Source organism: Phasianus colchicus, chromosome 6, assembly GCF_987193195.1.
Source record: "Phasianus colchicus chromosome 6, bPhaCol1.hap1.1, whole genome shotgun sequence".
NCBI classification, from domain to species: Eukaryota; Metazoa; Chordata; class Aves; order Galliformes; family Phasianidae; genus Phasianus; species Phasianus colchicus.
This window is the reverse complement of record NC_143441.1, coordinates 13,380,351-13,405,366: the sequence shown is the minus strand read 5'-3', so window position 1 is coordinate 13,405,366 and position 25,016 is coordinate 13,380,351. Positions and strand designations below refer to the sequence as shown.

The window sequence follows — 25,016 nt, the reverse complement described above, 5'->3', positions numbered from 1 at the left end:
GTGGACTGATCTCCATCATTATACTGCTGTTTAAAAGTTATCTTAAATACACACAAAGGAAAACACAAATGCATAGTATCATTACTGCACTCAGTAGGGAAGGGAGCTGGTCGCCAAAAGTAAACTGAGAGAGTCAGCCAGCTTCTAGATGAACGAGGAACCGCCTAGAAACTCCCTTCTGGGCATGCTGACTAATTGAGAAAAGAAAAACAGGAGCACCCCCCAGGATGTACACTGGCTCTACCAAGCAGTGGGGCCCACAGCAGGCCGCTCTCCCAGGGTTAGAACTGGGAAGTACCCAGCTGTGCAGGGGTAGGGGAGATCTGTGCCAGTCACACTGACAGAGATGGGAGCTTCTCTGCGCTTGTATCCACAGCTGGCCATTTATTATGCTCCAGCCTTTTCACATCCCAGTCCCTAGGTCATGGCCTCAAAGGTCAGGTACTGTTAGGTGAAGTTTCCATGCCTGCTACATAGAAGGGGAGAAGAGAAGAAACAACCAATCGACCACCACTGACACACTGACAACAAAAATGACCAAGCAGCTCACTCCAAAAAAAATCTCATGCTAACAATACATAGATTTCTTACTTTCTTGCACAACGTAAGAGTCTGCTCTCTATTCGGATGTGATGCATCTGCAGTGCACCTAAAAGCTGGCAGGGCCTCCCCCTTCTGCTAATCTTAGCAACAAGGAAAGGCCACCCTGAATTTCAGTTGTGCCGTTAATACAGCAACATACTGCTCCTTCTATGCCCGTATCGCTGCCTTAAGAACAACAAGCCTAGTCTTGAGCCATGGTGGGAGGGGGGGAGTGGAAGGAAAGAGCAAGGCTAAGTCCTCTGGAAAGGCCAGGCTTATGGTGCACAGCCTAACAAACCAATTTCAAGGAAAAATAAAAGGTCTTAAAACTGCTCCCTCCTCCTGAAGAGGGAGAGACAATGCTAAGTAAAAGGACCCACCAACTAATTTAGCTATTGTCCTGGTAATTTCACTATTTTCCAGCAGCATTTTGAATCAAACCTCCAAAGACTTTGTTTTTACCTCATGCAAGCGTTCTGATAGGAAGGAAACAGAAATGAGAAGAAACCAGGAATAGATATATTTCAAAGAATTTTGCAAGGTTTTATCTTTTTTTTTTTCTTTTAGTAATATACAGATACAGAAAAAAAGATTGTTTTAAGAGAAAAAAAAAGAAAACTTTTGAGCTTTCAAGCCTTTTCAACATTTCTTTTGGTAAAATTGTTCCCACTAAGAAAAGATTTCTAAGTGAGTTGGGGGGGGATTTTTAAAATAACCATTCTGTTACATTAAATAGTATCTCAGAGTTTCCATCAAAATCAAATGAAGAGATAAAAGTCAGAAGCGAGAGCAGAACAGTTTCAGAGATAGTTAAAAGTGATTTATTTTAAAATAAATCAGCTATGGGTTGATTATTTCCCAAACAGGAAATATTTCCTGAATTGGTGGCATACAATTTTAGACACAAAACAATAAAGGGAGCCTACTTCAATTTAAACAGAATCAGTGAACCATATTACAGGGCTATTCATCTTTTACAGCCACAGCAGCCCAAGAAATACAACAGCAAGGCCATAAATGTGATTGCTTCAGGAAAGGCTGTACAGTGCACCGTAAAAACATTTTACAACAGCAGGAATTCCTGGGTGTCGCTCTCCCCATTTTTTGGTCCATCTGCTTTCAAAGGGGGCAGGGGGATGGGCGGAGATGTTGTTAAACGTCCCCCGGGACTGCACAGCAATCAATCATCATCTGATGAATGGCCGCTGAAGTTAAACCCTGACCCCACTCCACAATTCCCACACCAGTGCTCCTCTCCTCGCTGACCAGCTTCCAGCGTCCTCTCCCCCCACCCCCCCACCTTCCAGCCCTCACCAAAATTTCCCAAATACCGAGGGCAGACAAAAGCAATGGAATGCAGTAGGCACCACGACAGAAGAAAATTCAGCAAAACCAGCAGTTGAGGGGGTTTATCCTTAACCTGCCTCTCCCGGCTCACGAACACTTGATTCCTCTCACTTCAGAGCACACTGAAGAGCACGTACGTGCAAATTGTCAATAAAGCACGTGAAATCTGTTCCAGCATTTTGCTTTCTGTCACGACGTTTCAGTGTCTTGACAAAACTGTATTTATGCCTGCAGCGTTAAGCAATTGTACAAGGCAGCAACGTGTAAGGCCACATTTTAAAATACAGATGAAGTCTGATGCCCTGAGCGCTGCCCTGTAACCTTAAACAACAACAAACTCTTACAAACTAACTGTAGCCTCTTGGTTTCCCCTTTGGAAAGATCTCCGTCTGGCATTTGTGCGTTAACTTATTTTGAGTTTATGACAGAAAAATCACACGCGCTGTGTCAGTCTGAAATTTTCCATTACTAAAGGTGCTTTATTATTTAATTCCCTTGTCAGCAACTCAAACACCGGTGGCTTTGTTAGGCAGTGTGTGAGGCTCGGGGCATTATGAATTTAGCAGAAACTCATTTTCCAATGAATGTCAGCCCTTCTCTTCCAGCACTGGCTTTGGTTTTTGTTGTTTTTTCAGAAGATCTGGGGGAAAGAAAGCTGCTTCCCTGCATCTTTCAAGCAGCAATATATTTTAAACAGCATATAAGTGCAATCACGATGGACAATTGGGTCAGAGTCTGATGCAGTTAATTGTTTTGGAGTTTAAACAGAAGAGGGTGTGAGGTTTTTTGTTATTTATTTTTGTTTGTTTCTTTGTTAGTTTGGTAGGTTGGTTGGACTCTTTTTTGATTGCTTTTACTTTGCAAGATCCTGGTCTTTAGTTCCCATTTTAATGGCAACCTGTGAAAATTACCTCACGATTACTAACTTATTTCACACCATGATCAGAAAAACACTTTTAAATTCCTTAACTTTTCCGGATAATTCTTAAAACTTAAATACCACATACAAGTACTGCAGATACAAGTAAGCTATGTGATACACATTTAATGTCTCCATTATATCTGGGACATCAACTTTTAGAGGTGCTTTAAAAACTTTTGTGAGTACCAGCTAATGAACAAATATGCAGCTCTCCTGACCCAATGCATAAGGAGGAAGCGAGTCCCTACCTAACTAGCACTCTCCCAGTGAAAACTCAGCTCATGGATATGATTTCAACCTACAACTAAACAGACCTGGTGGCTGGCACCACTGCAAAAGGAAGTCCTGTACCTCCTGTGTCCTTTTCCTTTGCTTCCCCTTCCATCTCAGTTAAGATACCTGGGGATCTTTACAAACAACAGGGAAAAAATTAGAAAGTACTTTATTCCATCAGCTGACCCTGAACAGCACAAGGGAAGGGGCGTTAAGAACCCACAGCTGATGACACAGAGTGTGGCTGGAAGATTGTCAAGTAGAGCTAGGGGAGGTCCAGCTGGATATCAGAAAACATTATGAGTGGTCAGATGCTGAAACAGGCTGCCCAGGGAGGTGGTTGAGTTACCATCCCTGGACGTGTGCAAGAAATGTTTAGGTGTTGTACTGAAGGACATCATTTAGAAGGCAAGATTGATGGTAGGTTGACAGTTGGACCAGGCCTCTTGGAGGTCTTTTCCAACCTTGGTTATGATTATTATCTGACTTACTTAAAATATCAGCTGAGCTATAGAGCTAAGCCACACAGTTCAGTTCCATATTTAACCAGCCTCACAGCTGAAAATCTGCATCTTAAATCTGGTTAGGTAGCGTTCATCTCAAGTTGTAACCAAAGGGACGCTATCAACCAGAATTAAAACTGTTAGAACAGGCTTTTAAAATGGATGAACATGCTGCTTTCACAGTTCATGAGTTTTTGCCTTCTCCAGGCCTGCTGTTGGGACATGAAGTCATATATTTTAGATAACGGTGATGTGACAATGCTGGTCAGTCGAACTACCTCGATTAAAAAGCAAAAACTTTTTGGAAGATGGGTAGTTCCATTAATCAAGGTCACAAAACCCATTGGGCATTAGGCGGTAGTGAAGCAAAGGCCACCTAGATTCTTTCAGGGGAGGAAAGCAGTATTTGCTAGTTCTGTGACAAGCAAGATCCACTTTGAAGGCCACATCCTCGGTGAAAAAAGTTTGCAAAATGTGGCTAAGAGAGATGTAGTCACATCAATGTCAAAGCTAATTTAAAGATTTGCTGGCTTTAGTATACTACAAAACTTTATCTGTTTTGGATTGCAGTCTTACAACCAGAGCTCCATTTGATGACTAGCTGCTGGTTACAGCAACCCACCAGAGCCCTGAAACTGCAGTGTGCCGAGCATCCCAGCAGCACCTCCACCAGCTGCAATGTACTGTTCATCTGATCCAAATATAGAGAAAGCATTTTACCACTTATCTGGAATTTTAAGGTTAACAACTCAGCCAGCTTTCTTAAAGCTCTTGGGCGCAAGTTAACTGGGCCCACTGATCCATTCTACTGCCTTGGGTTATTGACAGACTGGTTATTGATAAAACATTTCATATCCACCTTATAAACTGATTTCTTTTTTTTTTTTTTTTTTTCCCCTAAATAAGTAAGGCTAAATATTCTTCTAATGTTAATACTGATGAGGTACAGGTATAATTTTCACAGTGGAATATCTGTAAGTCTACATTTCGGGATTTTCTTCCATAAAAATTATTTGGGCTAAGAAAATCTCTCTTTTATCTTAAAAAGTCAAAGCATCTGCTTCGGCACAAAGGCAAGTAAAGGAGCCAGTCTATGGGCAGATGCAATAGTATCAGTAGCTAGTAGATTATGCAGCCAGTGATAAGTCAGGTCTTTTAGAGCTTTCAATAGGGAGACCAGCCTGTGCTTCAGCATGCAACTCATTAGCTGTTTAAATGCAGCTTGTATGCCAAATCTGCATGACACGAGTAGCAGCAGGGTGGTCTTGGCAAAGGGGACAGTGGGCGGATCTAAATATTCAACAGTTCAAGAAAGCAAGTTAATAGCCTGCTGTGGAAGCAGATACTGGAGTGGGTCAGGACCCAGTTCCACTTTCAAGCCAAGTTTTGTCCGAGCCACTATCATAAGTCCCTGCAGGTCAATCACTGAGCTTCCCTGACTCTTCAGCTCTCTAAAATGCTTGGGTGCCCAGACAAAGCTTGCCCACAGTTTCAGTGATTCTGTAAAGGAGTGATAACTATTGTTATGCTATCACATATGGAGTTTTTATGTCTGTTTGTTTTAGAGAAGATCAACAATTTTAAATATTCCTACAAACTACTTTAACACACTTTTTCCTTTCATGCACAGTTCAACTTTACAGCTTCTCAAATTCTCTTCCAAGAAGAATAGATGTCAAGGTATGCTTGAAGTACACTCCCTCACCTGCAACTAACATGTACAGGCCTCATCTCAACAGCCGTATGTATTCCTTAGCTTTGTCCTGTTCCAACAGCCTTGCCTCCATTCTGGCCCTTGGCAACTGTTGACATTCGCACAAGTCTGACAGCAAGGCTGCTATTACACCACTTGCAAACAAACAGCTACAAAACATTGATTTGATGGGTGTGAGGGGGAAAATGGGAATTCTACTATTCCAAAGTTCCCAGCTCTCCTTCAAGAGAGCCAGTCCTTATGCAGAAGACAAGCCAGTTGTGGAACATACCTTAAGCTGACGGACTGTGCAGCTTGCCAGAGCAGTTTCCTGATGCCAGCACAAACAGGTCTTTTGTAGGTTCACTTTTCTTATAGAGCAAGCCTGTAGTCAAACCACTGCTCCCTAAGAAACTTCTTTGGTGAATTAAGTCCTATTTATGCAGCAGATTCCTATTAATATTTTTAGTGGGCTTCACTGGGAGGGCAGAGAACCTACCAGGCCAGACATCTTAAATTCATAATGCTTAATTGTTAGGGAGGAAAAACTTGACTGAGGAGAAAGAACACATTTATCCAAAGAAACCTCGGCTTTGCAGTTTATGTGTACGGATACACACACACATACAGGTCCCACACCAGTCTTACTGTGCAGGGTTTGTTTTTAAACAAGCAGTACTGGGTACCTTGGTTTGGAAAAATGTTCAGAGCATGAATCTCTGCTTACCCTTTCACACTGTAATGCTGCAACTGCAGCATCTAATGCTTGTTACAAGAAAGAATATAAAGTGCATATTTGAGAAATCCAACTGTTTCAGTGTTACATGAACCACAGCAGCTAAACACTAGGAAACTAAGCAACCATGAATTCCCAACCACAGCTGAATGTTTAGCCTAAGCTGTTGGATGGTCACAGCCAGAGGGATGTAGTCAATGACTTTGTGTCCAAATGGAGGCTAGTCTTGAGTGTCGTCTCCTTAGGACCAGTGTTCTTCAACATCTTTATCAATGACTTTAAGACAGTGGGGTCAAGCATATCCTCAGCAAGTTTCCTGATGACACCAATCCGAGTGGTGCAGTTGACACAACAGAAAGAAGGGATGTCATCCAGAGGAACATGGGAGAGTCTTGAAAAGTGGGCCCATGTGAACCTAATGAGGTTCAACAAGGCCAAGCACAAGATACTGCAATTGGATCAGGGCAATCCCAGATACACATACAGACTGGGAGAAGAACTCATTGAAAGCAGCCCTGCTGAAGGCTCAGGGGTGCTGGTGATGGAAGGCTGGGCCTGGGCATGAGCCAGCAATGTGTGCTTGCAGCCCAAAAGGCCAACGGTATCCTGGGCTGCATGAACAGAGCAATGGTCAGCAGGGTGAGGGAGGTGACTGTCCTGCTCTGATCTTCCCTCGTGAGGCCCCATATCTGGAGTACTGCATCCAAGTCTGGGGCCTCCACCTCCAAAAGTGTGCAGCTGTAAGAATGGTTCCAGAGCAGAGCAACAAAGATGATTAGAGGGCTGGAACACCTCTCTCATGAAGAAAGGCTGAAGGAACTCGGCTTCTTCAGTCTGGAGAAGAGAAGGCTGCAGAGAAACCTCACTGCAGCCTTCCAGTAGTTAAAGGAAGATTATAAACAGAAGGGGAACCAATTTTTACATGTTCTGATAGCAATAAGACAATGGAGGATGGCTTTAAACTAAAAGAGGGGAGATTTAAGTTAGATGTTAGGAAGAAATTCTTTAGTCAGAGGGCAGTGAGGCTCTGGCACAACTGCCCAGAGAAGCTGTGGGTGCCCCATCCCTGGAGGCATTCAAGGCTGGGTTGGATGGAGCCCTGGGCAGCCTGATCTAGTAGGTTCAACCCTACCCACAACACGCAAAATTGGAATTAGGTGGTCTTTAAATACCCTTCCAAACTAAGCTGATTCTCTGATTTATAGTCTAGTTGTTCCCCCTTGCTTACGTGGCAATAACAAATGCAAGAACCCAGAGTCACAACTAGTACGGAATATTGATCAAAAGTAACAAATTTCAGAGAGAAAAAAATGTATTTGTGAATGACATTGGTTTAAAGAAAATAATCTAAGCATGGGATCATAAAGCATTTGGGAGCATAAAGCATTTTTGCTTTATGTTTAGAAGTGCTGTTTGAGGGAGATGCCTCTGTTCAGATTTGTTTAGAGCAGTTTTAATAACATTATATAATCTCTGCAGAATTAAAAAAGCATTTCCTTGTACCTTTCTTAAAAAGAAGATTAAGGTGGAGGGGAAAAGTATATCAAGTTTCAGGCTAACTAAACTCAAAGCCCTTTTAACAAAGAGGACCGCTAATGTACATGTAGCAGAATTAAGCAATTTGGCTAACATCACTGCTAGATTCTGGTAATACTAGTTTAAGTAACAGCCTTGTAGGCAGTTCATATACTTGTCCAAGACAATGTCTCTTTTCCATTTTCCACAATTAACTCTCCAACAGATTTACTTAGTGTAATGCAAGCTAATATCACTACAGAGATTGCAATTACTGACTGCCTGCAATGATGCTTGTGGTAAGTTAAACACACTTGCATATACAAACAAAAAATACCTCCATCAGTTTCAATTTAGAAATAAAACTCTACTGTGACCCAACAGTAGAAACTGTGCTCAGTAAAAACAAAGAACAGCAATACCAATTTATGCTTTAGGGCATAAGCTGATCATCTGGGATATTAGGAAGGAATTCCTTCTGTCTATCACATCCTAAATGAGAAATGGCGTGCTTGGCCAACTGTGCCCACATTCTGAGATGGACACAGGAAAGTGCCATCCTTCTCCCCTCAGCATTAGGGCACTGTCTGCTACTGTAGGCTGGACTGTCTGATGGAGAACAATCTGGCTGCTCCTCCCAACCCTGCGTTTCACTTCTTCCATCTTTAGAGAAAAGCTGTAACAAGAACTGTCTTGGTGCTGAACACCCACAGCAGAGGCTGTTAATCTTTTTTCTTTAATTGTGAAACAATCCATGCCTATTAAACAAGTCCAGTTACCGCCAAATGCCATATGCACATCAAACTCAGGTCAGAGCAAATATGACCAATTGCAGCCTTTTATTAGGAAATACAGGCAAGACTTGTCTGGGAAAACTGACATATAAATCCACTCCAAGTGTTTAATACTGCAATGTTTTCAGTTACTGATTATGTGGAACAGGCTGTTTTGAAAACACAAAGGCAGCACTGAATTGCCCCACTCTTCTGTTCTTTACCTTTTCTGCTCCTCTCGCACTGTCCCAATCACTGCTTTTATAACTATACAGCCACATAACAAGTCTTTATTGGATAACATTTTTGAAGAAACTTGCTTTTCTTTGCTGAAACCCCAAATGGCTAACACAGACATTTAGAAAAAAAACTCAAACATTTCATCTCTCTCTATACCATCATCCTCTCAAATGCTCGCACACTAAAAATACACAAGTGTAAAAATTTTACTAGCGTAAGTACACATGTTTCAGAGCAGGAAGAAAGATTACAACATGTTGAGGTTTTGCTTGAGATTCCTCATAAATGAGAAAACTTAATTAAGCAAAACCAAATTTGGACTGCATTAAAAGAAGGGGAAAAAAGCAGTTAAGTCCCAGAGCCAGGCAGTAGCTTCCAAAAACACATTAAATATACACCATATCAGGGTTCCTCAGCTAATACCATCTAATTGTACCATCCATGTCAAAATAATAATTATCTGCTCTCAGTATACAACTTGGTGCACATCTGACTATCTCATTCAGAGAAATGAAGCCAAAGATGAGGATCAAAGTTTCACTGCTAGTGGTAGAATGCCAAAACTGAATTTATCAGATTAATAGGCTTGTTACACAATTCCACTTAATTTTAAAAAGGATCATACAGTCACATCCTATGAAAGACTTCTCTTGAAAGTGTTACCCTTTGGGTGCTAGTGCACTGTTACTTCCAAATGAACTCTACTATCTGATGTTTGTTTTGGAAGACCTGGCTGTCTTAACAGCCACAGGGCATTTCAATAATCATATAACAAACATTTACCGCAGGTTACTCTTTAATCCCTTGTGAGTGAATGAGTAAGTTCTTGTCCACGTATCATATTATGACACAGCTCTGCAGTTGCTGCCAAAAAGGCGCAGTAAATCATAAAAGAAAAACAGATCTAAGAATAAGGAGATCTGTTCCTAGAAGGCAGATGTGTTTACTCGGAATAATTTTATCTTCATCATTAAAGAACAGTAAGAACAGATAAACCTTTGTTTACAAGCTGTTAACACAGAACATGACATGTATATTTCTTTCTGAAGATTTAAGGCAAGTCTTGATGGAGAATTCAAGTATGTCTTTATACGCCTTTAGCTGTCTCTCTAGTGACACAGCACAACCAAGTCCTCAGAAGTTTTGGTACTATACGTTAACCACTCCTCTGCCCCACTCTTCTTTCCAATCTGATGAAATACAGTAACAAACAAGTTCAAACCCTATGGCTCCCCTTTCCCCTCCTCAAGTTCCTGTGTTTGTTTCTGTTTGTTTGTTTTTTTTAAAGCCCAGATATAGCACCATGACAGGAGAACAAAAAGTAAGTACTGCAATTTTATTTATTTTTATTTTGTTCTTTTTTAAGTGTTCTACTATAAGAAGCTATTTTCCTCACGGAGATATTTAAGAAAGCTCTCCTGAATTTGGAAGAAGAGAGAAGAGATAAGCATTCCAGGATAAATAAACAGTTATGAACTGAAGGAGAGCAGAATATCTTTTTAAACTGTAGAGCACATTTGAAGGAAAGAACTTAAAGACAACGAACAACTAATCATGCTTTTTCATTGTGTCCTAGATGCTGTTACAGAGAAGTAGGTTCGGTTTGAGGAATCTAAGGACAACCTTCCATCCCAGTCAAGGTTTATGTTATGATTCATACTATTTTAACCCATTCCATGGGGCTCCCGTAAGTAACAAAAAAAAAGATTTGCATTATATACATTATATTTTTGGCCCAACCAAACTAAAACAAGTTTTGTAACATCCTTGCATGGTTCAGCAATATAAGTCACAGGCCTTTTTAAGAATTTGAAAGCATCTGACATTTGTAAAATAATTAAAGAACTTGTGTGAAATGTATCAGACCTTCTCAACAGCATCAGCTGTTTCTCGTAACACTTTTTAGCTTTAAACTGCTTCTACACTGTGCAGGCATATTAACCTTATCTAAACTTCCACTGCATCCTTGTTTGAGCTTTAAGTCAGGATAAAAACAAATACAACAAACAAACAACAAGGTTTGTTCAATAGTCAACGGTAAAGATGGAAGAAAAGCCATAGAGGCAGAACTAGGCAGGAGTGTCCAATGGGACACCTTAACAAAGACAGTGGGGAGAAAGAAAAGCTAAGACAGTCAGCTCCTTGCCCTAGTCTGGGAAAATACATGTAGTAGTCTTAACTACAGAGAAGCAATTTTGTGATGGAAGTGGTACTGGCTTGTTATGGGACACACTCCTAAAGAAGAAGTCTTTTCTACATACAAGATGTATGAAATGCAGCATGAACACCCACATTAAAAATACAGTATTTCTGACAAGCACCAGCAGACGCTTGCATTTTGGGTATGGCTTTTCACCAAAAGGCTGCATTTACACAAAGTGTGGTTTTGCTCAGGTAGGCAATGCAGGAGAATTCTTTTTTATTTCTTTTTTTTAAAATACTATCACAGCACAATCAGCAGAAGTCCTTATGAAGACTCTCGTGTACACATGCTGTGCTCTAGAGCCAGGCATAACTGACATTCAGTTACCAAAGTTTTGACAAACCCAACTATTTGTAAAATGCAAGACTAAACAGAAGTTAACTCATTATTTTAAGTACTGTGAAACTAGCTCTACATGTTCCTTGCCTGCTAAGAAGAAAGTTTGAGGAGGTCGTAGATAGGATTTTGGCCAGTCAAAGGTTTTGTGCAATCCAGGCAAAAGAACAAAACACGTTTAACCACATTTCCAAGCAGAAGAAAATTAACCTACTGAATGAAGTCTGCTTGGGTCGAAACACTTCCAGGGAAGTCAGCTCGCTGCCCCCTGCATACCACCTTCACTGCAATCAAAATAATGGAGCAACTTTAAGAGCCACACACAGGCAAGTACCTCTGGTAACTCAGTACCAAGACAGACCTACTGCTTCAGGAACATCGCTTCCTGTAAGTCCCCTTTCAAGTAATAACCAGACCACTGATTCACTTAGGATTTAATGAGATTACAGCTTGAGGTGATTTGACTGGAGACCATAAAAGTTTTAGGAGCCCATCTGCTCTGCAAAACTAACCTCTCACACGCTGGGTACGAACTGACCTTTGAAAGCTGTGCTGTAGCTTACGTAGGCAAGATTCAAATCCAATTGGTACCTGATGGGAAGGCAGGTCAGACAAAACAAGCGATTGGTGCTTTTGAGCAGATTTCCATATGCACCAGTACTCAAGGAGAATCTTTCCAAACAATCAACAGCCTTTTCATTAAGGAAAGACTAGTCACCTCAGGGTACTTTCCCCATCATTACCACACCATTAATAGCAAATTCAAACGGTATCTGGTGTGATGGCCATAAAGAAACATAATTCAATTCCGACTTTGCCCATACTCCCGCAATCCATGACAAAGCACTGATCCTTGATCAAACCCCACAGTTAGTTAAAAAAAATAGAAAAAAGGAAATTCCTAATTGCGCTGAGATCATCACTGCCTTCCATATCTCAATTTACACTTCTCTTCCCCCATTAACAGCTCGCAGACACATTTTCATGAACCAACTGGTTACCTTTCTCACATTTCCTGGTATCATATCAAACGTTATCGACCCTTATTCGACGAGGAAAGTACAAGAAAAAAAAAAACATTGATTTGAAAAGATTAACAGCGTAATGGGAAAGAGCTACTGGTTTTACTTAGTTACCTCTTACAGAGCTGCAAGAAGTGGCATCTCAGAGAGACTGGAGTTAAAAAACTTTGTGAGTAGTTGTCCAACGTTTGCAGCTAGACTTGAAGTGTTTCACACTTTGTTATGGCAAACCCGACGTTGCTCGCAGTAGAAGAGTCGAGTCTTCCTGGACAGCTGGATGTTGTATTTTAAAAGAAACTTAGGTGCTGTTATTTTTCCCTCCCCTTTTAGGCTGAGATGTTTTGTTGTTTTGTTCTCACTTCGGTAACGGGCCTCTTTATGCAAGTTACATCTGGAAACAGACAAAAGCCAACTGCCCAGCAGTATTGGAAAATTAAAACATTGGGTCAGACTCCAACGGACTAGGAAGCCAAAGGTCAAAGCGGCATTAAATCATTAGTTTCCCAGCTGCCACCAAGGCACAGAGTTGACCTTTGATTTTTTAAGAAGTGGTCCAAGCAATTTTCTGGTGGCAATATGGGCAATCTGGCACACTGGAATATTATCCTTAAGAAGGGTGGGGGTGGAAAGGAGTTCAGGTCTTGGAGGCAAGAGATTAAACTAACCCTTCGGTCCCTCCAGACAAAGTTTACTCTGCTGAACTGTAAGTGCAATTAGTGAATATGAAATTATCAAGCTGTAAAGCAAAGAGACTCAAGCATTTGAATAATTCAAGTAACTTCTTTTATTCATTTAGTAGGGAGAGCAAGAGGAATTTAAGAACATAACGGATGCATTCTAGAGAATACCAGAATATTGTATTTATTTCCTTGAATGATTTAAGTCCAGAAATCGCGTTGGAAAGCCCCTTTTTTAGCAAACACTTGAGATAGGAGGTCATGGTTCTTCAGATGGAACAACGAGAACACTTTATTTAACACAACTAAGGCAGCAAACACAGAAAGCAAAGGCCAGTTTACTGTGTTGCCTTTCTCTAGTCTCCAGAATATTAAATTTTATCTGCTGCTGCCCTCTGGTTCTAGTTCCCAATCCAGTTCTTACACACAGCCCTGCTGAATGCAATGGCTGCACATACTGAGTTCTGGTCTGGCTGCATTCAAGTTCCTAGAAAGGGGTTGGTTTTACTGCTGCATGGCAAAAAGCAGCACAGCTATCAAAGTGGTTTCTGATACAGCCAAGGTATATTTGAAAAGCATAACTGATTCTCCATTAGCAGCTGAGCACATGCACACACAAAACAGCTTGTTTGCAACCATCTAATAAGAGATTCCTGTGTATTTTAATAGTGTGCATATTTTTAAAGCATCTTCCATCAATTTATTTACTATAAAAGGGTCACCCAGCCCACAGTTTACTGTGATGGCTGTAAGAAAAGTAAAAGCTACTGCTTTTCTCTGTTTCAGGGAGCAGCAAGTTGTTCAAATAGAAGAGCTCCCTCCCCATCCTGTGCCCCAGTGCTAGGGGATTAACTACTGCCAACTCTTCCCATGAGACACCAAGAGCCACAGCAATGCCTTTAGGCACAGACCGAGCCACACAGGCAGGGGTGCAAGGAAGGTATTCTCTGAGAACTGAAATTAGTCATTGATGGCGAGTGAAAAAAACACGTTCTTGCTGTTCTTTTTACAATCAGTATTTTCACTGCCAATGGTGAAACGCACACCACCCTTAACAAATACCTTAGTGACTAGGGATGGGCAGGTCAAGCTCTGGGAAAGGTTCAAATACAGCCAGTAGAAAGTAACAAGCCCTGAACACAGACTCACCGCAGGAAATGAGACCTGTCTCCAAAGAGCTAACTGTTGTAATGCTCAGAACATACTTAACTCTGCATTAGTAACAAACACTACCTGAAACTGTTCTGCTTCAGGGAAGCAGTATTGGAAGACCATAACAATAACTTCTCAAGGAACAGCAACTTCACAGTTCAGCCAGTTGGCAAATCAAAAAGCTACAGATGAGTTGTTTATCTTTTAAACTTTTCTGCAGGTACTCAACTTATAGCACTAAAGAACCACCCGCACCAGATGCTTTTTGTTACACATACTTGAAGACTCCATCAAGACCTTTCAGAGAAAGCCAGCTCACTTTTCCTTGGTAAGCATTCTGGTTTAGTCACATTGTAGCACAAGCTCAAAATCGCTTTTAAGATACCATTTAAGAGTTGCATTCATTCTGAGGAACCTGCATGCGCCCACTGTTTCCTAAAGGAAGGACAGGTTCTACCACCGCAGCTTTCCTTCTTAAGAGGGAAAGATCAAGGCTTACATGAGAGCTACAAGCTACAACTTTAAATGAGAATTAACTCTTACAGCAGTTGCTGTGCTGCCTTCTTGTCTATGGTCCTGAGATAGGTGCAAGACGTGCCAAACTAGAAAATACAGTTCTTCTACACATAGGTCCTGTCCACATTTCTTGCTTTCCAACTTGCAGTCCTGTTTTCACACAGAAAGTAGTCAGTCACCAAATGATGGTATTTTTTTTTTAGGATTGGGTAATAGAGGAGATTTCTAGAATTGGAATTGCAGAATTGAGTACCACACACTGTGATGTAGCTTCTGCCACAAAAACATGGAATCCACCTATTTGCACATAGCCTTCTGATGGCCATATTGACATGAGTGAGACAAGGTTCTGCCCTCTAAGCAGCAGCCTAACACTTACCAGTGCTACAGGTAAGTAATTTGCTCTTAAACAGAGCATGCCATGGATGTTAAACAATATGGTAATCATCTAGGTGACTGACTAGACCTCTTCTGGCTGCTACAGGAAAAATACCTTCTCCGCTTATACTAGAAAAACTTCCATTGGACCTCCATTCTCATTTCTGAATGGAACACTGCCAGTGCTTAAGTTTACAGTAGAAGAAAATACCCTAAAAATAAAACCAAAAGCATTTACAAGGAATTACCAGAGATTAACTAATACACTGATTTTTCTCAAGCATCCAGTCTCAAGGATGAAAACTGTCTATAAATATCCATGCACAAATTGAACCTGAAAATAGTTAAAAGCCAAACAGAATATTCTATGATTGATGAATGTAATGACTGCCAGTACAGTCCACTGAGATAATACATGAGAAGGACAACACTATGCAGTTATCCCCAAGCATTCCTCAGCTGAAGCAGCCCATTCAACACCACCTAATGATAATAAGAGACCTTGCAGTCTCCCCTACACTGAGCTTAGGAAGAAGGAAGACCAGCCTGCCCGAGTTAGACCAGAGGTCCCCTTTCTGCAACTGCACGTTCCTCTTCGCTACCATGCCTCTTATCACTGGAGACAGATGCTGGGGGAGCTGCTGGAGAGAGTAACAGGCAGCAGCAGAAGTCAGGGACAATAGCCTGCACATTTGGGTGTGGTGGCCAACAGGAACCAAAACAACTATTTAATGCAAAGTCTTGGGCACAGCTGAAAGCACCCACCCCACCACATTCCAAAACACCTTCTGGGAGAAGCAGGAGAGAGACAGCTCCTCCAGACCTATGTATGAGGCTGAAATGATCAGCCTGAACTCTCCTCCATGCAAATAGTTTTGCTTGGTCTTTTACCAAGCAGGTAGCAGGCCCACTTCTACCTCCACAGAGATAATTTAGTGAAAGGATCTCTTGCTTCCAACTCCTTTGTGTGTGTACACAAAGCAAGAAAAAGTGGGTTTCGTATTGGATTCTTTTTGCTTGGTCCAAACATGCTGCTCTCTGGGAAGTCAGAAGACATCAATCACCGGGGGTTTTTTGACTGGGAGGATGATCCTGTAACTCTACCTCAAGGTAGGAACCAGAGTGGATTTCAGTGGTTCCTCTAAAACAAATGGTTAATAAGAGCTACTAACTCCCTAGTTTTAGGAACACAGACTTGGCAGACTCAATGGACTTTCTAGTCACACCGTCCCCCTCTTGCTCCATGGGAGTTTCAGTTTCACTAAGAACAGAGACTAGTCTCTGGTTTTTAACAGAAGAACCACATCAAAATACTTTACACAGCAAAATACTTTAAGAGGATCCACTTCCAGCACTGTCCTTTCTGACACTCAGAAATGCGTGCTCAGGTTTGCATTTTCAGTTCCATGAACAAGCTTTCTGGAGCCATTCCCCCTAGCGAAGACAAAGTGGTGTGCCAAGGCTGAGCCAAATGCAGGCAGCCTAGAGAAGCACAAAGTGCTCCTGGGAGTGGCCCTGGCACCCAGTACTTCTCTGATCTGCAAGGCCATGAACATAAAAACAGCTTATCAGCTGGCATCGTTATTCACAGAAACAACACAGGTTAAGTGATTTATTTCCAGGAAGTGTTAAATCCTACCTTGCCTTCTCTCCTGCTTAGAGAAAAACAAAGGCTGAGATCTTCACCTCAAGTGCTAAGAGGAGAAACTATCTGGGAAACTGCAGCTGTACATACAGGTTTGATGAGAAGCAGGCCTTTGCTTCAACTAACTCCATTGGTTTTCTTCAGCTTAGTTCCCTCCTGAGGGCTGCCGTTAACACTTTGGACAGCGAGTCAAAACAACCCTCTCTGCTGGAAGGGAAGTTTGAATCCTAAAGAGGCTGCTGGGAAGTTTGGTTCAGCCACCAGTATCAGGTAGGGAATAAGGAGACATCCAAGGGACCCCTGGAAGATGTGAGCAAAGTACTCCTTCCTGACATAATCAAGGCTGGCTGGCAGCAGACTCTTGTATCTAAAACGTCAACAGCTCCCTTAAAGGTCTAACAGATGTCAGCAAAAATAAACATGGAGTTCTCTTAGGAGGTACCCTATATGACCTCATTAATACCTTCCCCTACTGACATTAAAAAACACGTTATATGCAATATTATCAATGTTGCCTTACCTATGATGGAAAAGTTGAATACAGTGCTCTAATCTGATAGATCAGTAGCAGAAAGCCCCTGCTAGGTAAGGCTTAACCATGACCTTTAGAAACAAAACTGATCTTGCAGGAAGTTGCATGCTTAAAAAAAGTAATTCCAGTGAAACAGGCACTCAAGATGCTTGAGATCTGGAGCTAATACAGACCAGGAAGGGATTTCTTTTCTTGGGGGAAGAAGGGAGGAGTCAAGAACGAGGAGAAAAAAAAAAGAAAAAAAAAGGAAAAAACTTTCTAAGAATGTTAACAGCAGACATTATATCTAATTTCTTTGCATTCCTTCTCCCCCTCCTTTTCCTCCCATTTTTAAAAAACAGGAGCAAACTTGTGAGTTAAGGATTCTGATCAATGCAACATGTTAGGAAAAGAGAGCAGGAGGTCAAGAGGAAATGATTAATCCTGTGCAGAAGACTGGCAGGATGGGTCCTGGAATGGCTTAGCAGAACAATGCCCCCACTAATAAGCAGGTCAAAAGACCCTTACAGTGAACAGAAGTCCCAGTTACACTGTACATGAATATTCTTCCCTTACCCCCAAGGTTACATTTGTTCATTGAAGTCTGAATCAGAAAGTAAAACTAGAGTTGAATTAGTAAGACAGGTGAAAAGCCGTGGTGCCAGACACAAGCATCAAATCTGAAAGACAAAGAATCACAACTTAACACATCTAAGTGATAACAGCTGCATTCTAATACAGTATTTACAGGAGGCCACAGTAAGCGGAGGAATGGGGGAAACCCTGCCATTACAAATTTCAGTTGTAACACTGACAGAGTTCAGCTCATGGTGCGACCAATGCTGCCTCTTGATAAAGACTGCTCTTGTGTTAACTGCGTAACATAATGTGGAAAAGGCCAAGCAGTTTCACTGCAGGCAGAACTCTGGATGTGAAGGTGCACGCGGCTCAAGGTTTATTCTGAGAAATAGTTATTTAGTGTTGTGGTTAGTTGCAGTGTAATCCTGAGGGATTCTCAGCCCCTGGTAATTATCCCAATCCCAGCCTGTTCCTTCCCTTTAGCATCATCGGCATTGCAAAGTCTTAGGACTGCAATGGGGAAGCAGTCAGAGGAAGTCAGCTGTACTTTCATAAAGACTAACTTAGAAGAAGCGTTGCCTACTCCATGATGCAGCACATGGCACGGCCCCACAGGTTTATGCTTGTAAATATACAGCTGAGGTTTCACAACTGCTTTAAGGCATGACCCTCCTATTAAGGAACAAGGACCCCGTTTTGCAGGCTCTTGGCTCTTTGTAAACCCCCTCACGTGAGCATTAGCATCTTCTTGGTGCCATCGGGGAACCGAAGGGCTGAAAACAACCCTGAAGGCTGTTCCAAATTCAGTTTGGTGTGATTTGCTGGGAAGTTAACAGGGAAGACAGTTTTTTACACCTGGAATAGTGACAGTGTGCGAGCAGCCAGCTGAAGAGGCAGAGGGGCCGGGCCGCCCCTCCTCCCCACAGCACGCACTTCGCTCTGGCCACTGCACAACCATAGCCCGAAGGAGCCAAGTGGTGGGGAGGGAACGCCCTCCGGCAGCACTGCTGATTGCCTTTGTATCAGCAAACAGCCTCCATTTTGAGGAGCTGAGGGTTTCGGGGCAGCGTGGGGAGGCCAAACCTCAGCCTTGGACGACTAGGAATAAAAGCGGCAGATCCGTACTCGTGCTTTCCAACACAGGCCGTCATTAGTGCCAGCACATGCCACTTGTGTGCGCGGGGCACGTTTACCCACTCCTCCAGCACCCCGGGTGCTGAGCCCCTCCTCTCATCCCCAGAGCAGGGGCTGCACACACAGCTGAGGGGCAAGGAGCGCAGGGTGCCTGCGGCCACGCCGGGCCCTGCACCACAGTCTTGATAAATCACCCTCAAAAACCTCACAAATTTTACTAAGTTGAAAATGAAAGCCAAGGCTAGGCAGTGTAACGTGTACACCATTTTAATCTATGCTCTTCTATCCCGCGCTATTCTATTTTCGCTCTCCTGGTTCTGACAAAACCCAGCACGTGAATCCCACCAGTTCCACAGGCACAGCCTACTCCAGTTGGTGACCCCTGCAGCACTGCTGACAATCACATACTAGGCCACCCAATAAATCAAAATTTATCTCCTCCAAGCCAAGAGGATACTGACTCATTTATTAAATTCACTGTTTCTGAATCTAATTCCCTATTCACATTTTCACAAGAGAACACGTTGAAAACATTCCTTCTACATTTAGGTCTGAGCTAGTAATTTACAACAAATTCTGCACCACATGTTAAGAGAGGTTGCCTCTTTAAACACATCCTGGTCAAGCGTTGGCAGTCTCTGTTGACAAAAGCAAGCTGAAGAAAGAAGCCTAAGAGAGCAAGGTTAGGTTACATCACTGCACAGAATCACAAAGTTGTTTTTCAGTAACACATGGCTGATGAAAAGTAAAGCACCTGTGAGCTAACCAGGTGACATTTTGCACCTAGTGTGCGAATACATAGGCCAGCCCTGTATGGCTGGTTCAACAAGCCAAATACAAGGATGTTAAAGAGCCAAATAATTGTTATCTGAAGCTCGGCACACGTGCTGAGTTCAGTGCAAACATCCATTTTACTCTGCCTCCCCACACAAAAGCATGAAAAGTAGATTCCAAAGTTCAAGCACTTACTAGAGGAAACACAGAAATTAAGTCCAGAAGAGAGTCACCATAAGCAGTGTTTTCCCCAAAATTTAGAGAACCAAAGTTGTTAGGCAGCAGCTCAGTGACAGTGCTATTTAGGCTGCATTTCCTAACCTTAAATACTTTGCTCGTATTCCAAAACAACCACTAACCAAAAGCTGGCCCCTCAGAAGAGCCAGGCTAACACGAGTCCTGATATAACTGTTTTCTATTTTACACGTAAGAAGATACTGTCCCAAAAACAAATTTCAACTATAGCAGAATGTTATGAATATGATCAAGCTACGTTACCCCCTGCCCTTGAGCCTCAGCTATTTACCTGTAGAAAACACAGCCCCCAACATTATAATCCCATTCCTGACAGCCACAGATTGTCATTGTCCCAGCCTTCATCCTGAACTCCCCAAAATTGCAACTAGGCTGTCCTCCATCATCCCCGCTTAGACTTTTCCTGATACTCACCATCTTTCTTACACCACAATTCCCACAAAAGAAGCAGTAGTCGGACCCTAAATCTTGTCCTTTTAAATACAAGTACAAGCACTACTGCTAGTGCAAACATTCTGTGGAGCTGCAAACCTTTGAATTCCATCCCAGTCTCCTCTTTGAAGCTTTCCCCAATGGCTGACTCAAGGACAGGGCCTATAAAAAGAGTTTATTTCATCAAACTGAAAGTGGTAGAAGGGGAAACAGCCCTGTGAACACCACATTTAACTCATTAGACTAAGTTAAGTGTTTTGCAGTTTGAGTATTTTGTGGAGTGAGGGAAGAGAAGGCATACTTACCAGCCCTAAGATTGATTTAAAACAGTTTAGGGAAACAGGCAGAATTAAGTACAGGGCTTACTTTCAAATTTGAAAAGGAACATGTCTTCTTATTGACCCTATGGTCACATTCTCTGCTGTTTTTCCTTAGGACCATCTAAACAAGACAGATGTAGGCACTACTGAGGCAGCAGCTGAAGCCTGAACACTGGAAGGCACTCAGGAGTGGGGGTGGAAGGGAAAAGAGGGAGAAGAGAAGAGGAAGCCATTTGGCTATAAAAAGGATCTTTCTTTCCTGTTGAAATGCAACGGTAAAGAGTGTCAAAATGGCTTAAGGGTGGGGAGGTCAAACATGTTTTGAGATGTTAAAAAACTCTTTAAGCTCTGTCAGAAAAGACTGAAAAAAATCTTAAGGTAGGTTTTTGTTCTTCTCAGAATTCTTAGCCATCATAATAGCTGCAAGCAATCCTGATCTGTGGTCTTTTTTGTCAAAAACGACCTAGAATTATTCAGTTAAGATTTTATCCTAAAGAATTTCTCACTACAAAAACATCATTAGGTAACTAATTTTTAAGCCAATCCTCTCTTCAACAAACCTCCAGTTTAGAATTAGTACTGCTTATATAGTATGACTTAGCAATATAAAAGATGCTGGGAAATACACACTAACTAGCAGTTTTAATAAAAACGTGGCAACACTATTCTGTATAATGCCCATTTACTCCGTATGCTATCAAAACTAAGCACAATATAGCTTTTCACTATCAAAAAGTACAAACATTTTAGGAACACTGGGGACTGGCAGATGACTTTTGCCATTTAAGAATTAAATTTCAGAGCTCTCCTAAACCTTAAGATTCGTGAAGAAGACAATTAAATGTTTACAGAAAGACAAGATGTGAGGAAAGGCTTTGTAAGATTTATTATCTTTTACCCTTTTTTATTTCCTTACTCTAAAATCTGCAAAAACGCATAAAGCCTGCATGGTGAAACCATATTTGCTATGGCTACAGTGCCTGTAGCCAGCTTATTTTCTAGTCTGTATTGTAGTGATACAAGATTATTTTTCTAACCCAGGATAAAAAATACAGTGACATGAAATAAGAGACACTGGAACACAGACTGGCAGCCTAGACCTACTGAAAAGAAAACCAGGCTCATTCTTGCTCTTTCTTAGGCCAGCTATTGAGGTTTTGCTCTATGAAGCTGAAGAGCTCCCACAAGAGACCCCAACACTGCCATCTCAGAAGTTAAGTCTTGAAAGTTCCTTCACAGAACAGGAACTTGGAATTATTCCTGTCTCATCTTTGTTAATTGAGGACAATAGGGATACTACAGAGCAAAGCCACACCTCCACCATGACATCCCACCCCTAAGTTACACACTTGATATGGGTGAGAGTGTAAGAAGACTAACTACATTTGGGAGAGGGTTTTGAGATATGACTTCTGAACAGATGCTGCAAAACACATACCCACCACTATCATAGAGCTTATGTAGCACACCAAGAAATTAATTCCATTTGCTGACTCAGAAGTCAGGATGTTTAGCAACCTGACAATCCCATTCTACCACTGATGTCTTCTCATGTTCTCTAAACACCTTGTCTCTTCCTTAAGTTTTTGCATGCCTCTAAAATCTTCTACACGAAGTAAGGACTGCATTCTGAGATATGGGTGTTACTGCTCTGCACCAGATAGTTCTATGTGAATAGTCCTTAGAGAAGCGGCATGTCAGACTTCTCCCTCACTTTGTCAAGTGTGAAGTCTTCCAAGCACTCAGCTGGATTGGCTCGTTTGGACTAACAAGCATTGGCTGATCCTCAAGGTTGGTTTCCTGGCTTCAGTTTTGGTGGACTGACTGGGCCAAGGTCAGCCTTTTCTATCCATTTTCAGGAATTAATAATCACCACAACCAAATGCTTGTGGTCAGCATAACATGAGATGCACACAGGAAGAGATAAGACTGCTTAAACCAACAAATTTGGGTAGAAGTGCAACTTTCCTCTTACTTGGGAAGTGTTCGTAAATTAGGGATAAACTATAACCTCACACAACACTCACAATACTGAAGATGTATCATATTTAGAAATTCAAGCCAGCTTCACTGAAACTGCTATCAGAAACATAATTAGAACATGACCCTCTTTCTCCAGCTTTGAACAATTCAGAATTGATCAACGTTCTTTATTGAAAACAAGAACAGTGGGAAATACTTTGTCAGTTCCTTCTTAGGGAAAATAAAGACTGAATCCCCTTATGGTAGACATCATTACTCTCAAATGCCAGTACTGCTGTCAAAATTATTTGGTCAGCTAATTTTAGCAAGAACACAATGTTTTTAAGAGATTCACACAGAGGCCAGAAAGTTGAGTTGCTAGATCCAAGTTACAATCCATCATCTTTTTATTCCAGGGTAAGATTAGTAAATGAATAACATTTCCATACAAAAAATCTCAAATCTACAGAGTGAGACATTAAGACTTTGACAACACAGCCACTCAACTACTCAGAAGTCATCTCAAAATATAAGAATAAACTAAAAATATTTTATTTTTAAAAGGTCAGGGCAAAGATGAACAAGAAATGACAGCGTTTCTATCTGGTAAACAAGAAAAATAAGAATGGTTGATAGCATTCAGTGTAGTAAGTCCGGCTACTTAAAGTTGTGACAGAGCACAAGAGATGCAGATTCTCAGCTGCTCTTCTTCCTCACTGCAGTTAACCAAGAATGAGACGTGGTGCCTGAAGTGGCTATCAAATTTAAATCAATTTTTTTTTTTTTTTTTAAGTATCAGTAGTAGTATATTACTGCAAACATCCAGGTTTATAGTAATTGAATGCTCCTAGATGAGGTGGCAGCATTTTAAGTTTCAGTAGCTGCTGTTAAATTAAGAGGTTGTCAAGGCAGTTTTAACTTGACAAATGATTCTCAGTTTTACAGAACTCAGATTTTAGCTTTTTTTGTTTCTGACTTAGTTACAAAAAGGAAGAGGAACTGTATAAATCGGTACTTAAATTTCGCTCAGAATTTAAGTTAGCCTAAGGAAATCCCAAGACTGCCTCACCTCTAAATTTTTAACATGGTTATTGAACACTGGAAGATGAAGTTTCAGTTCACATGTTCCGTGCAAAGGTCACAAGCTCTGCAAGACCATGATCAGAAACATTCCAGGGCAGTGTTGCTTAATTCATGGCAACAGCTTTATTTAACAAAAGCACTCAAGGAATGGTTTCTCTCCGTAACTCCATATGGGATCAAACATGAAACAACTCAGCTTACTTCAAGAAGTGGCTTCTTTGACCACATGAGAGCAGGGTATTTTGAGAATTCATTTGCTTGGTTTTGATTCTTTTTTGTTGTTCTGTTTAAACCTTGATTTATAAAGATTTTTCTTTCCAAAAGCATTTAGATGTATCTAATAATAGTGGAAAAAAAAGTCATGCCATACACATTTGGCAAGAATTTATCCCCTGCTCAGAAAGAAACATACATGAAGCTGGGAATAGCAACCCACACCATGATATTCTGACTCTCACTGATTTAGTAGAAAGTATATTTCAATAACAGCATTCGCTCTTCGTGAGCTGTTGGCAGCAGTTTGCCTGAGTTAGACAGGTTTCCTTTCTTAGGCCACATGTGTAGTACTTTATATCTTTTCACATCATATCACCCAAGATGCATGTGCTCCTTCATTAGAATATACGCACCCAGAACAAGTAGCTAGATCTACAGCTATGGAATCCACCTTGGATATTTCCCCTTCTATGAAGGCAAGGGACTATATAGCTGTCTGTCAAGACCAGTCTAGGCCACAAAAGCCAACTGGAAAATTGCCAGTATTTCTAATATGAGAATGCCCTAACACAGGTGGCAACTATTTCTTTACACATATACACCTTAAAATTTCCTTATGAAAACTATAAGCCATAATGTAAAATGCCTCAAAGCAAGGAATAAACCAATTTGTCAAAACTCTCAGAATTCCCCCAGAACTGACAACCAGATCTGAATTACAGGGAAGTACATTCTCTTTAGTACAATGTATTTTCATTCTAAAGTAAGCTACATATAAATGCACATTAATTTCTGGAACCGTTCTTTCTTATGCTAGAAAATACCTGGAAGAATAAGCTACATTTCCAAGACATTTCCTTGAATTTCTCTCACCTGCTGATAGCATATTTGGATAGCACAGTCATCTCAGCTGGGAAGTATCACTATACTCAATTCTTTGTTTTGGTGTTTGTTTTTACATAAAACACTTCCTTTTTCTAATCTACCCCCTAGCTTATGAGAAATGTTTCCTTTTGTATTTATACTTTAGAGGGCACTAAAAGGAATTTAATCTTCAAAGTAAAAACAGATGAAAATCTTCTCTTCTAGAAGATAAAATTTCATGTAGTAGATGTATTCAGTTGAGACCATGTTTCTGCTATTATTCATGCTGGAAAAATAGGTGTCAAGGAACAGGACACACTTCAGGGCTTTCCCATGCTCATTCAGGATACAAATTAATTAGAAAGGACACTGT

At 41.3% G+C, this 25,016-nt stretch overlaps 1 protein-coding gene and 1 long non-coding RNA gene across 2 annotated transcripts in view; one reads left to right on the top strand and one right to left on the bottom strand.

The window, feature by feature from the left end:
* The window catches only part of TRIM71 (tripartite motif containing 71), a 56,043-nt gene that overhangs the window by 19,325 nt on the left and 11,702 nt on the right, over positions 1-25,016 (bottom strand). The window lies entirely within an intron of this gene.
* On the top strand, positions 14,406-20,794 carry LOC116227137 (uncharacterized). Its single transcript, XR_004166490.2, has 3 exons — positions 14,406-14,880; positions 16,658-16,783; positions 20,634-20,794. It is a non-coding gene; the product is annotated as an uncharacterized LOC116227137 (long non-coding RNA).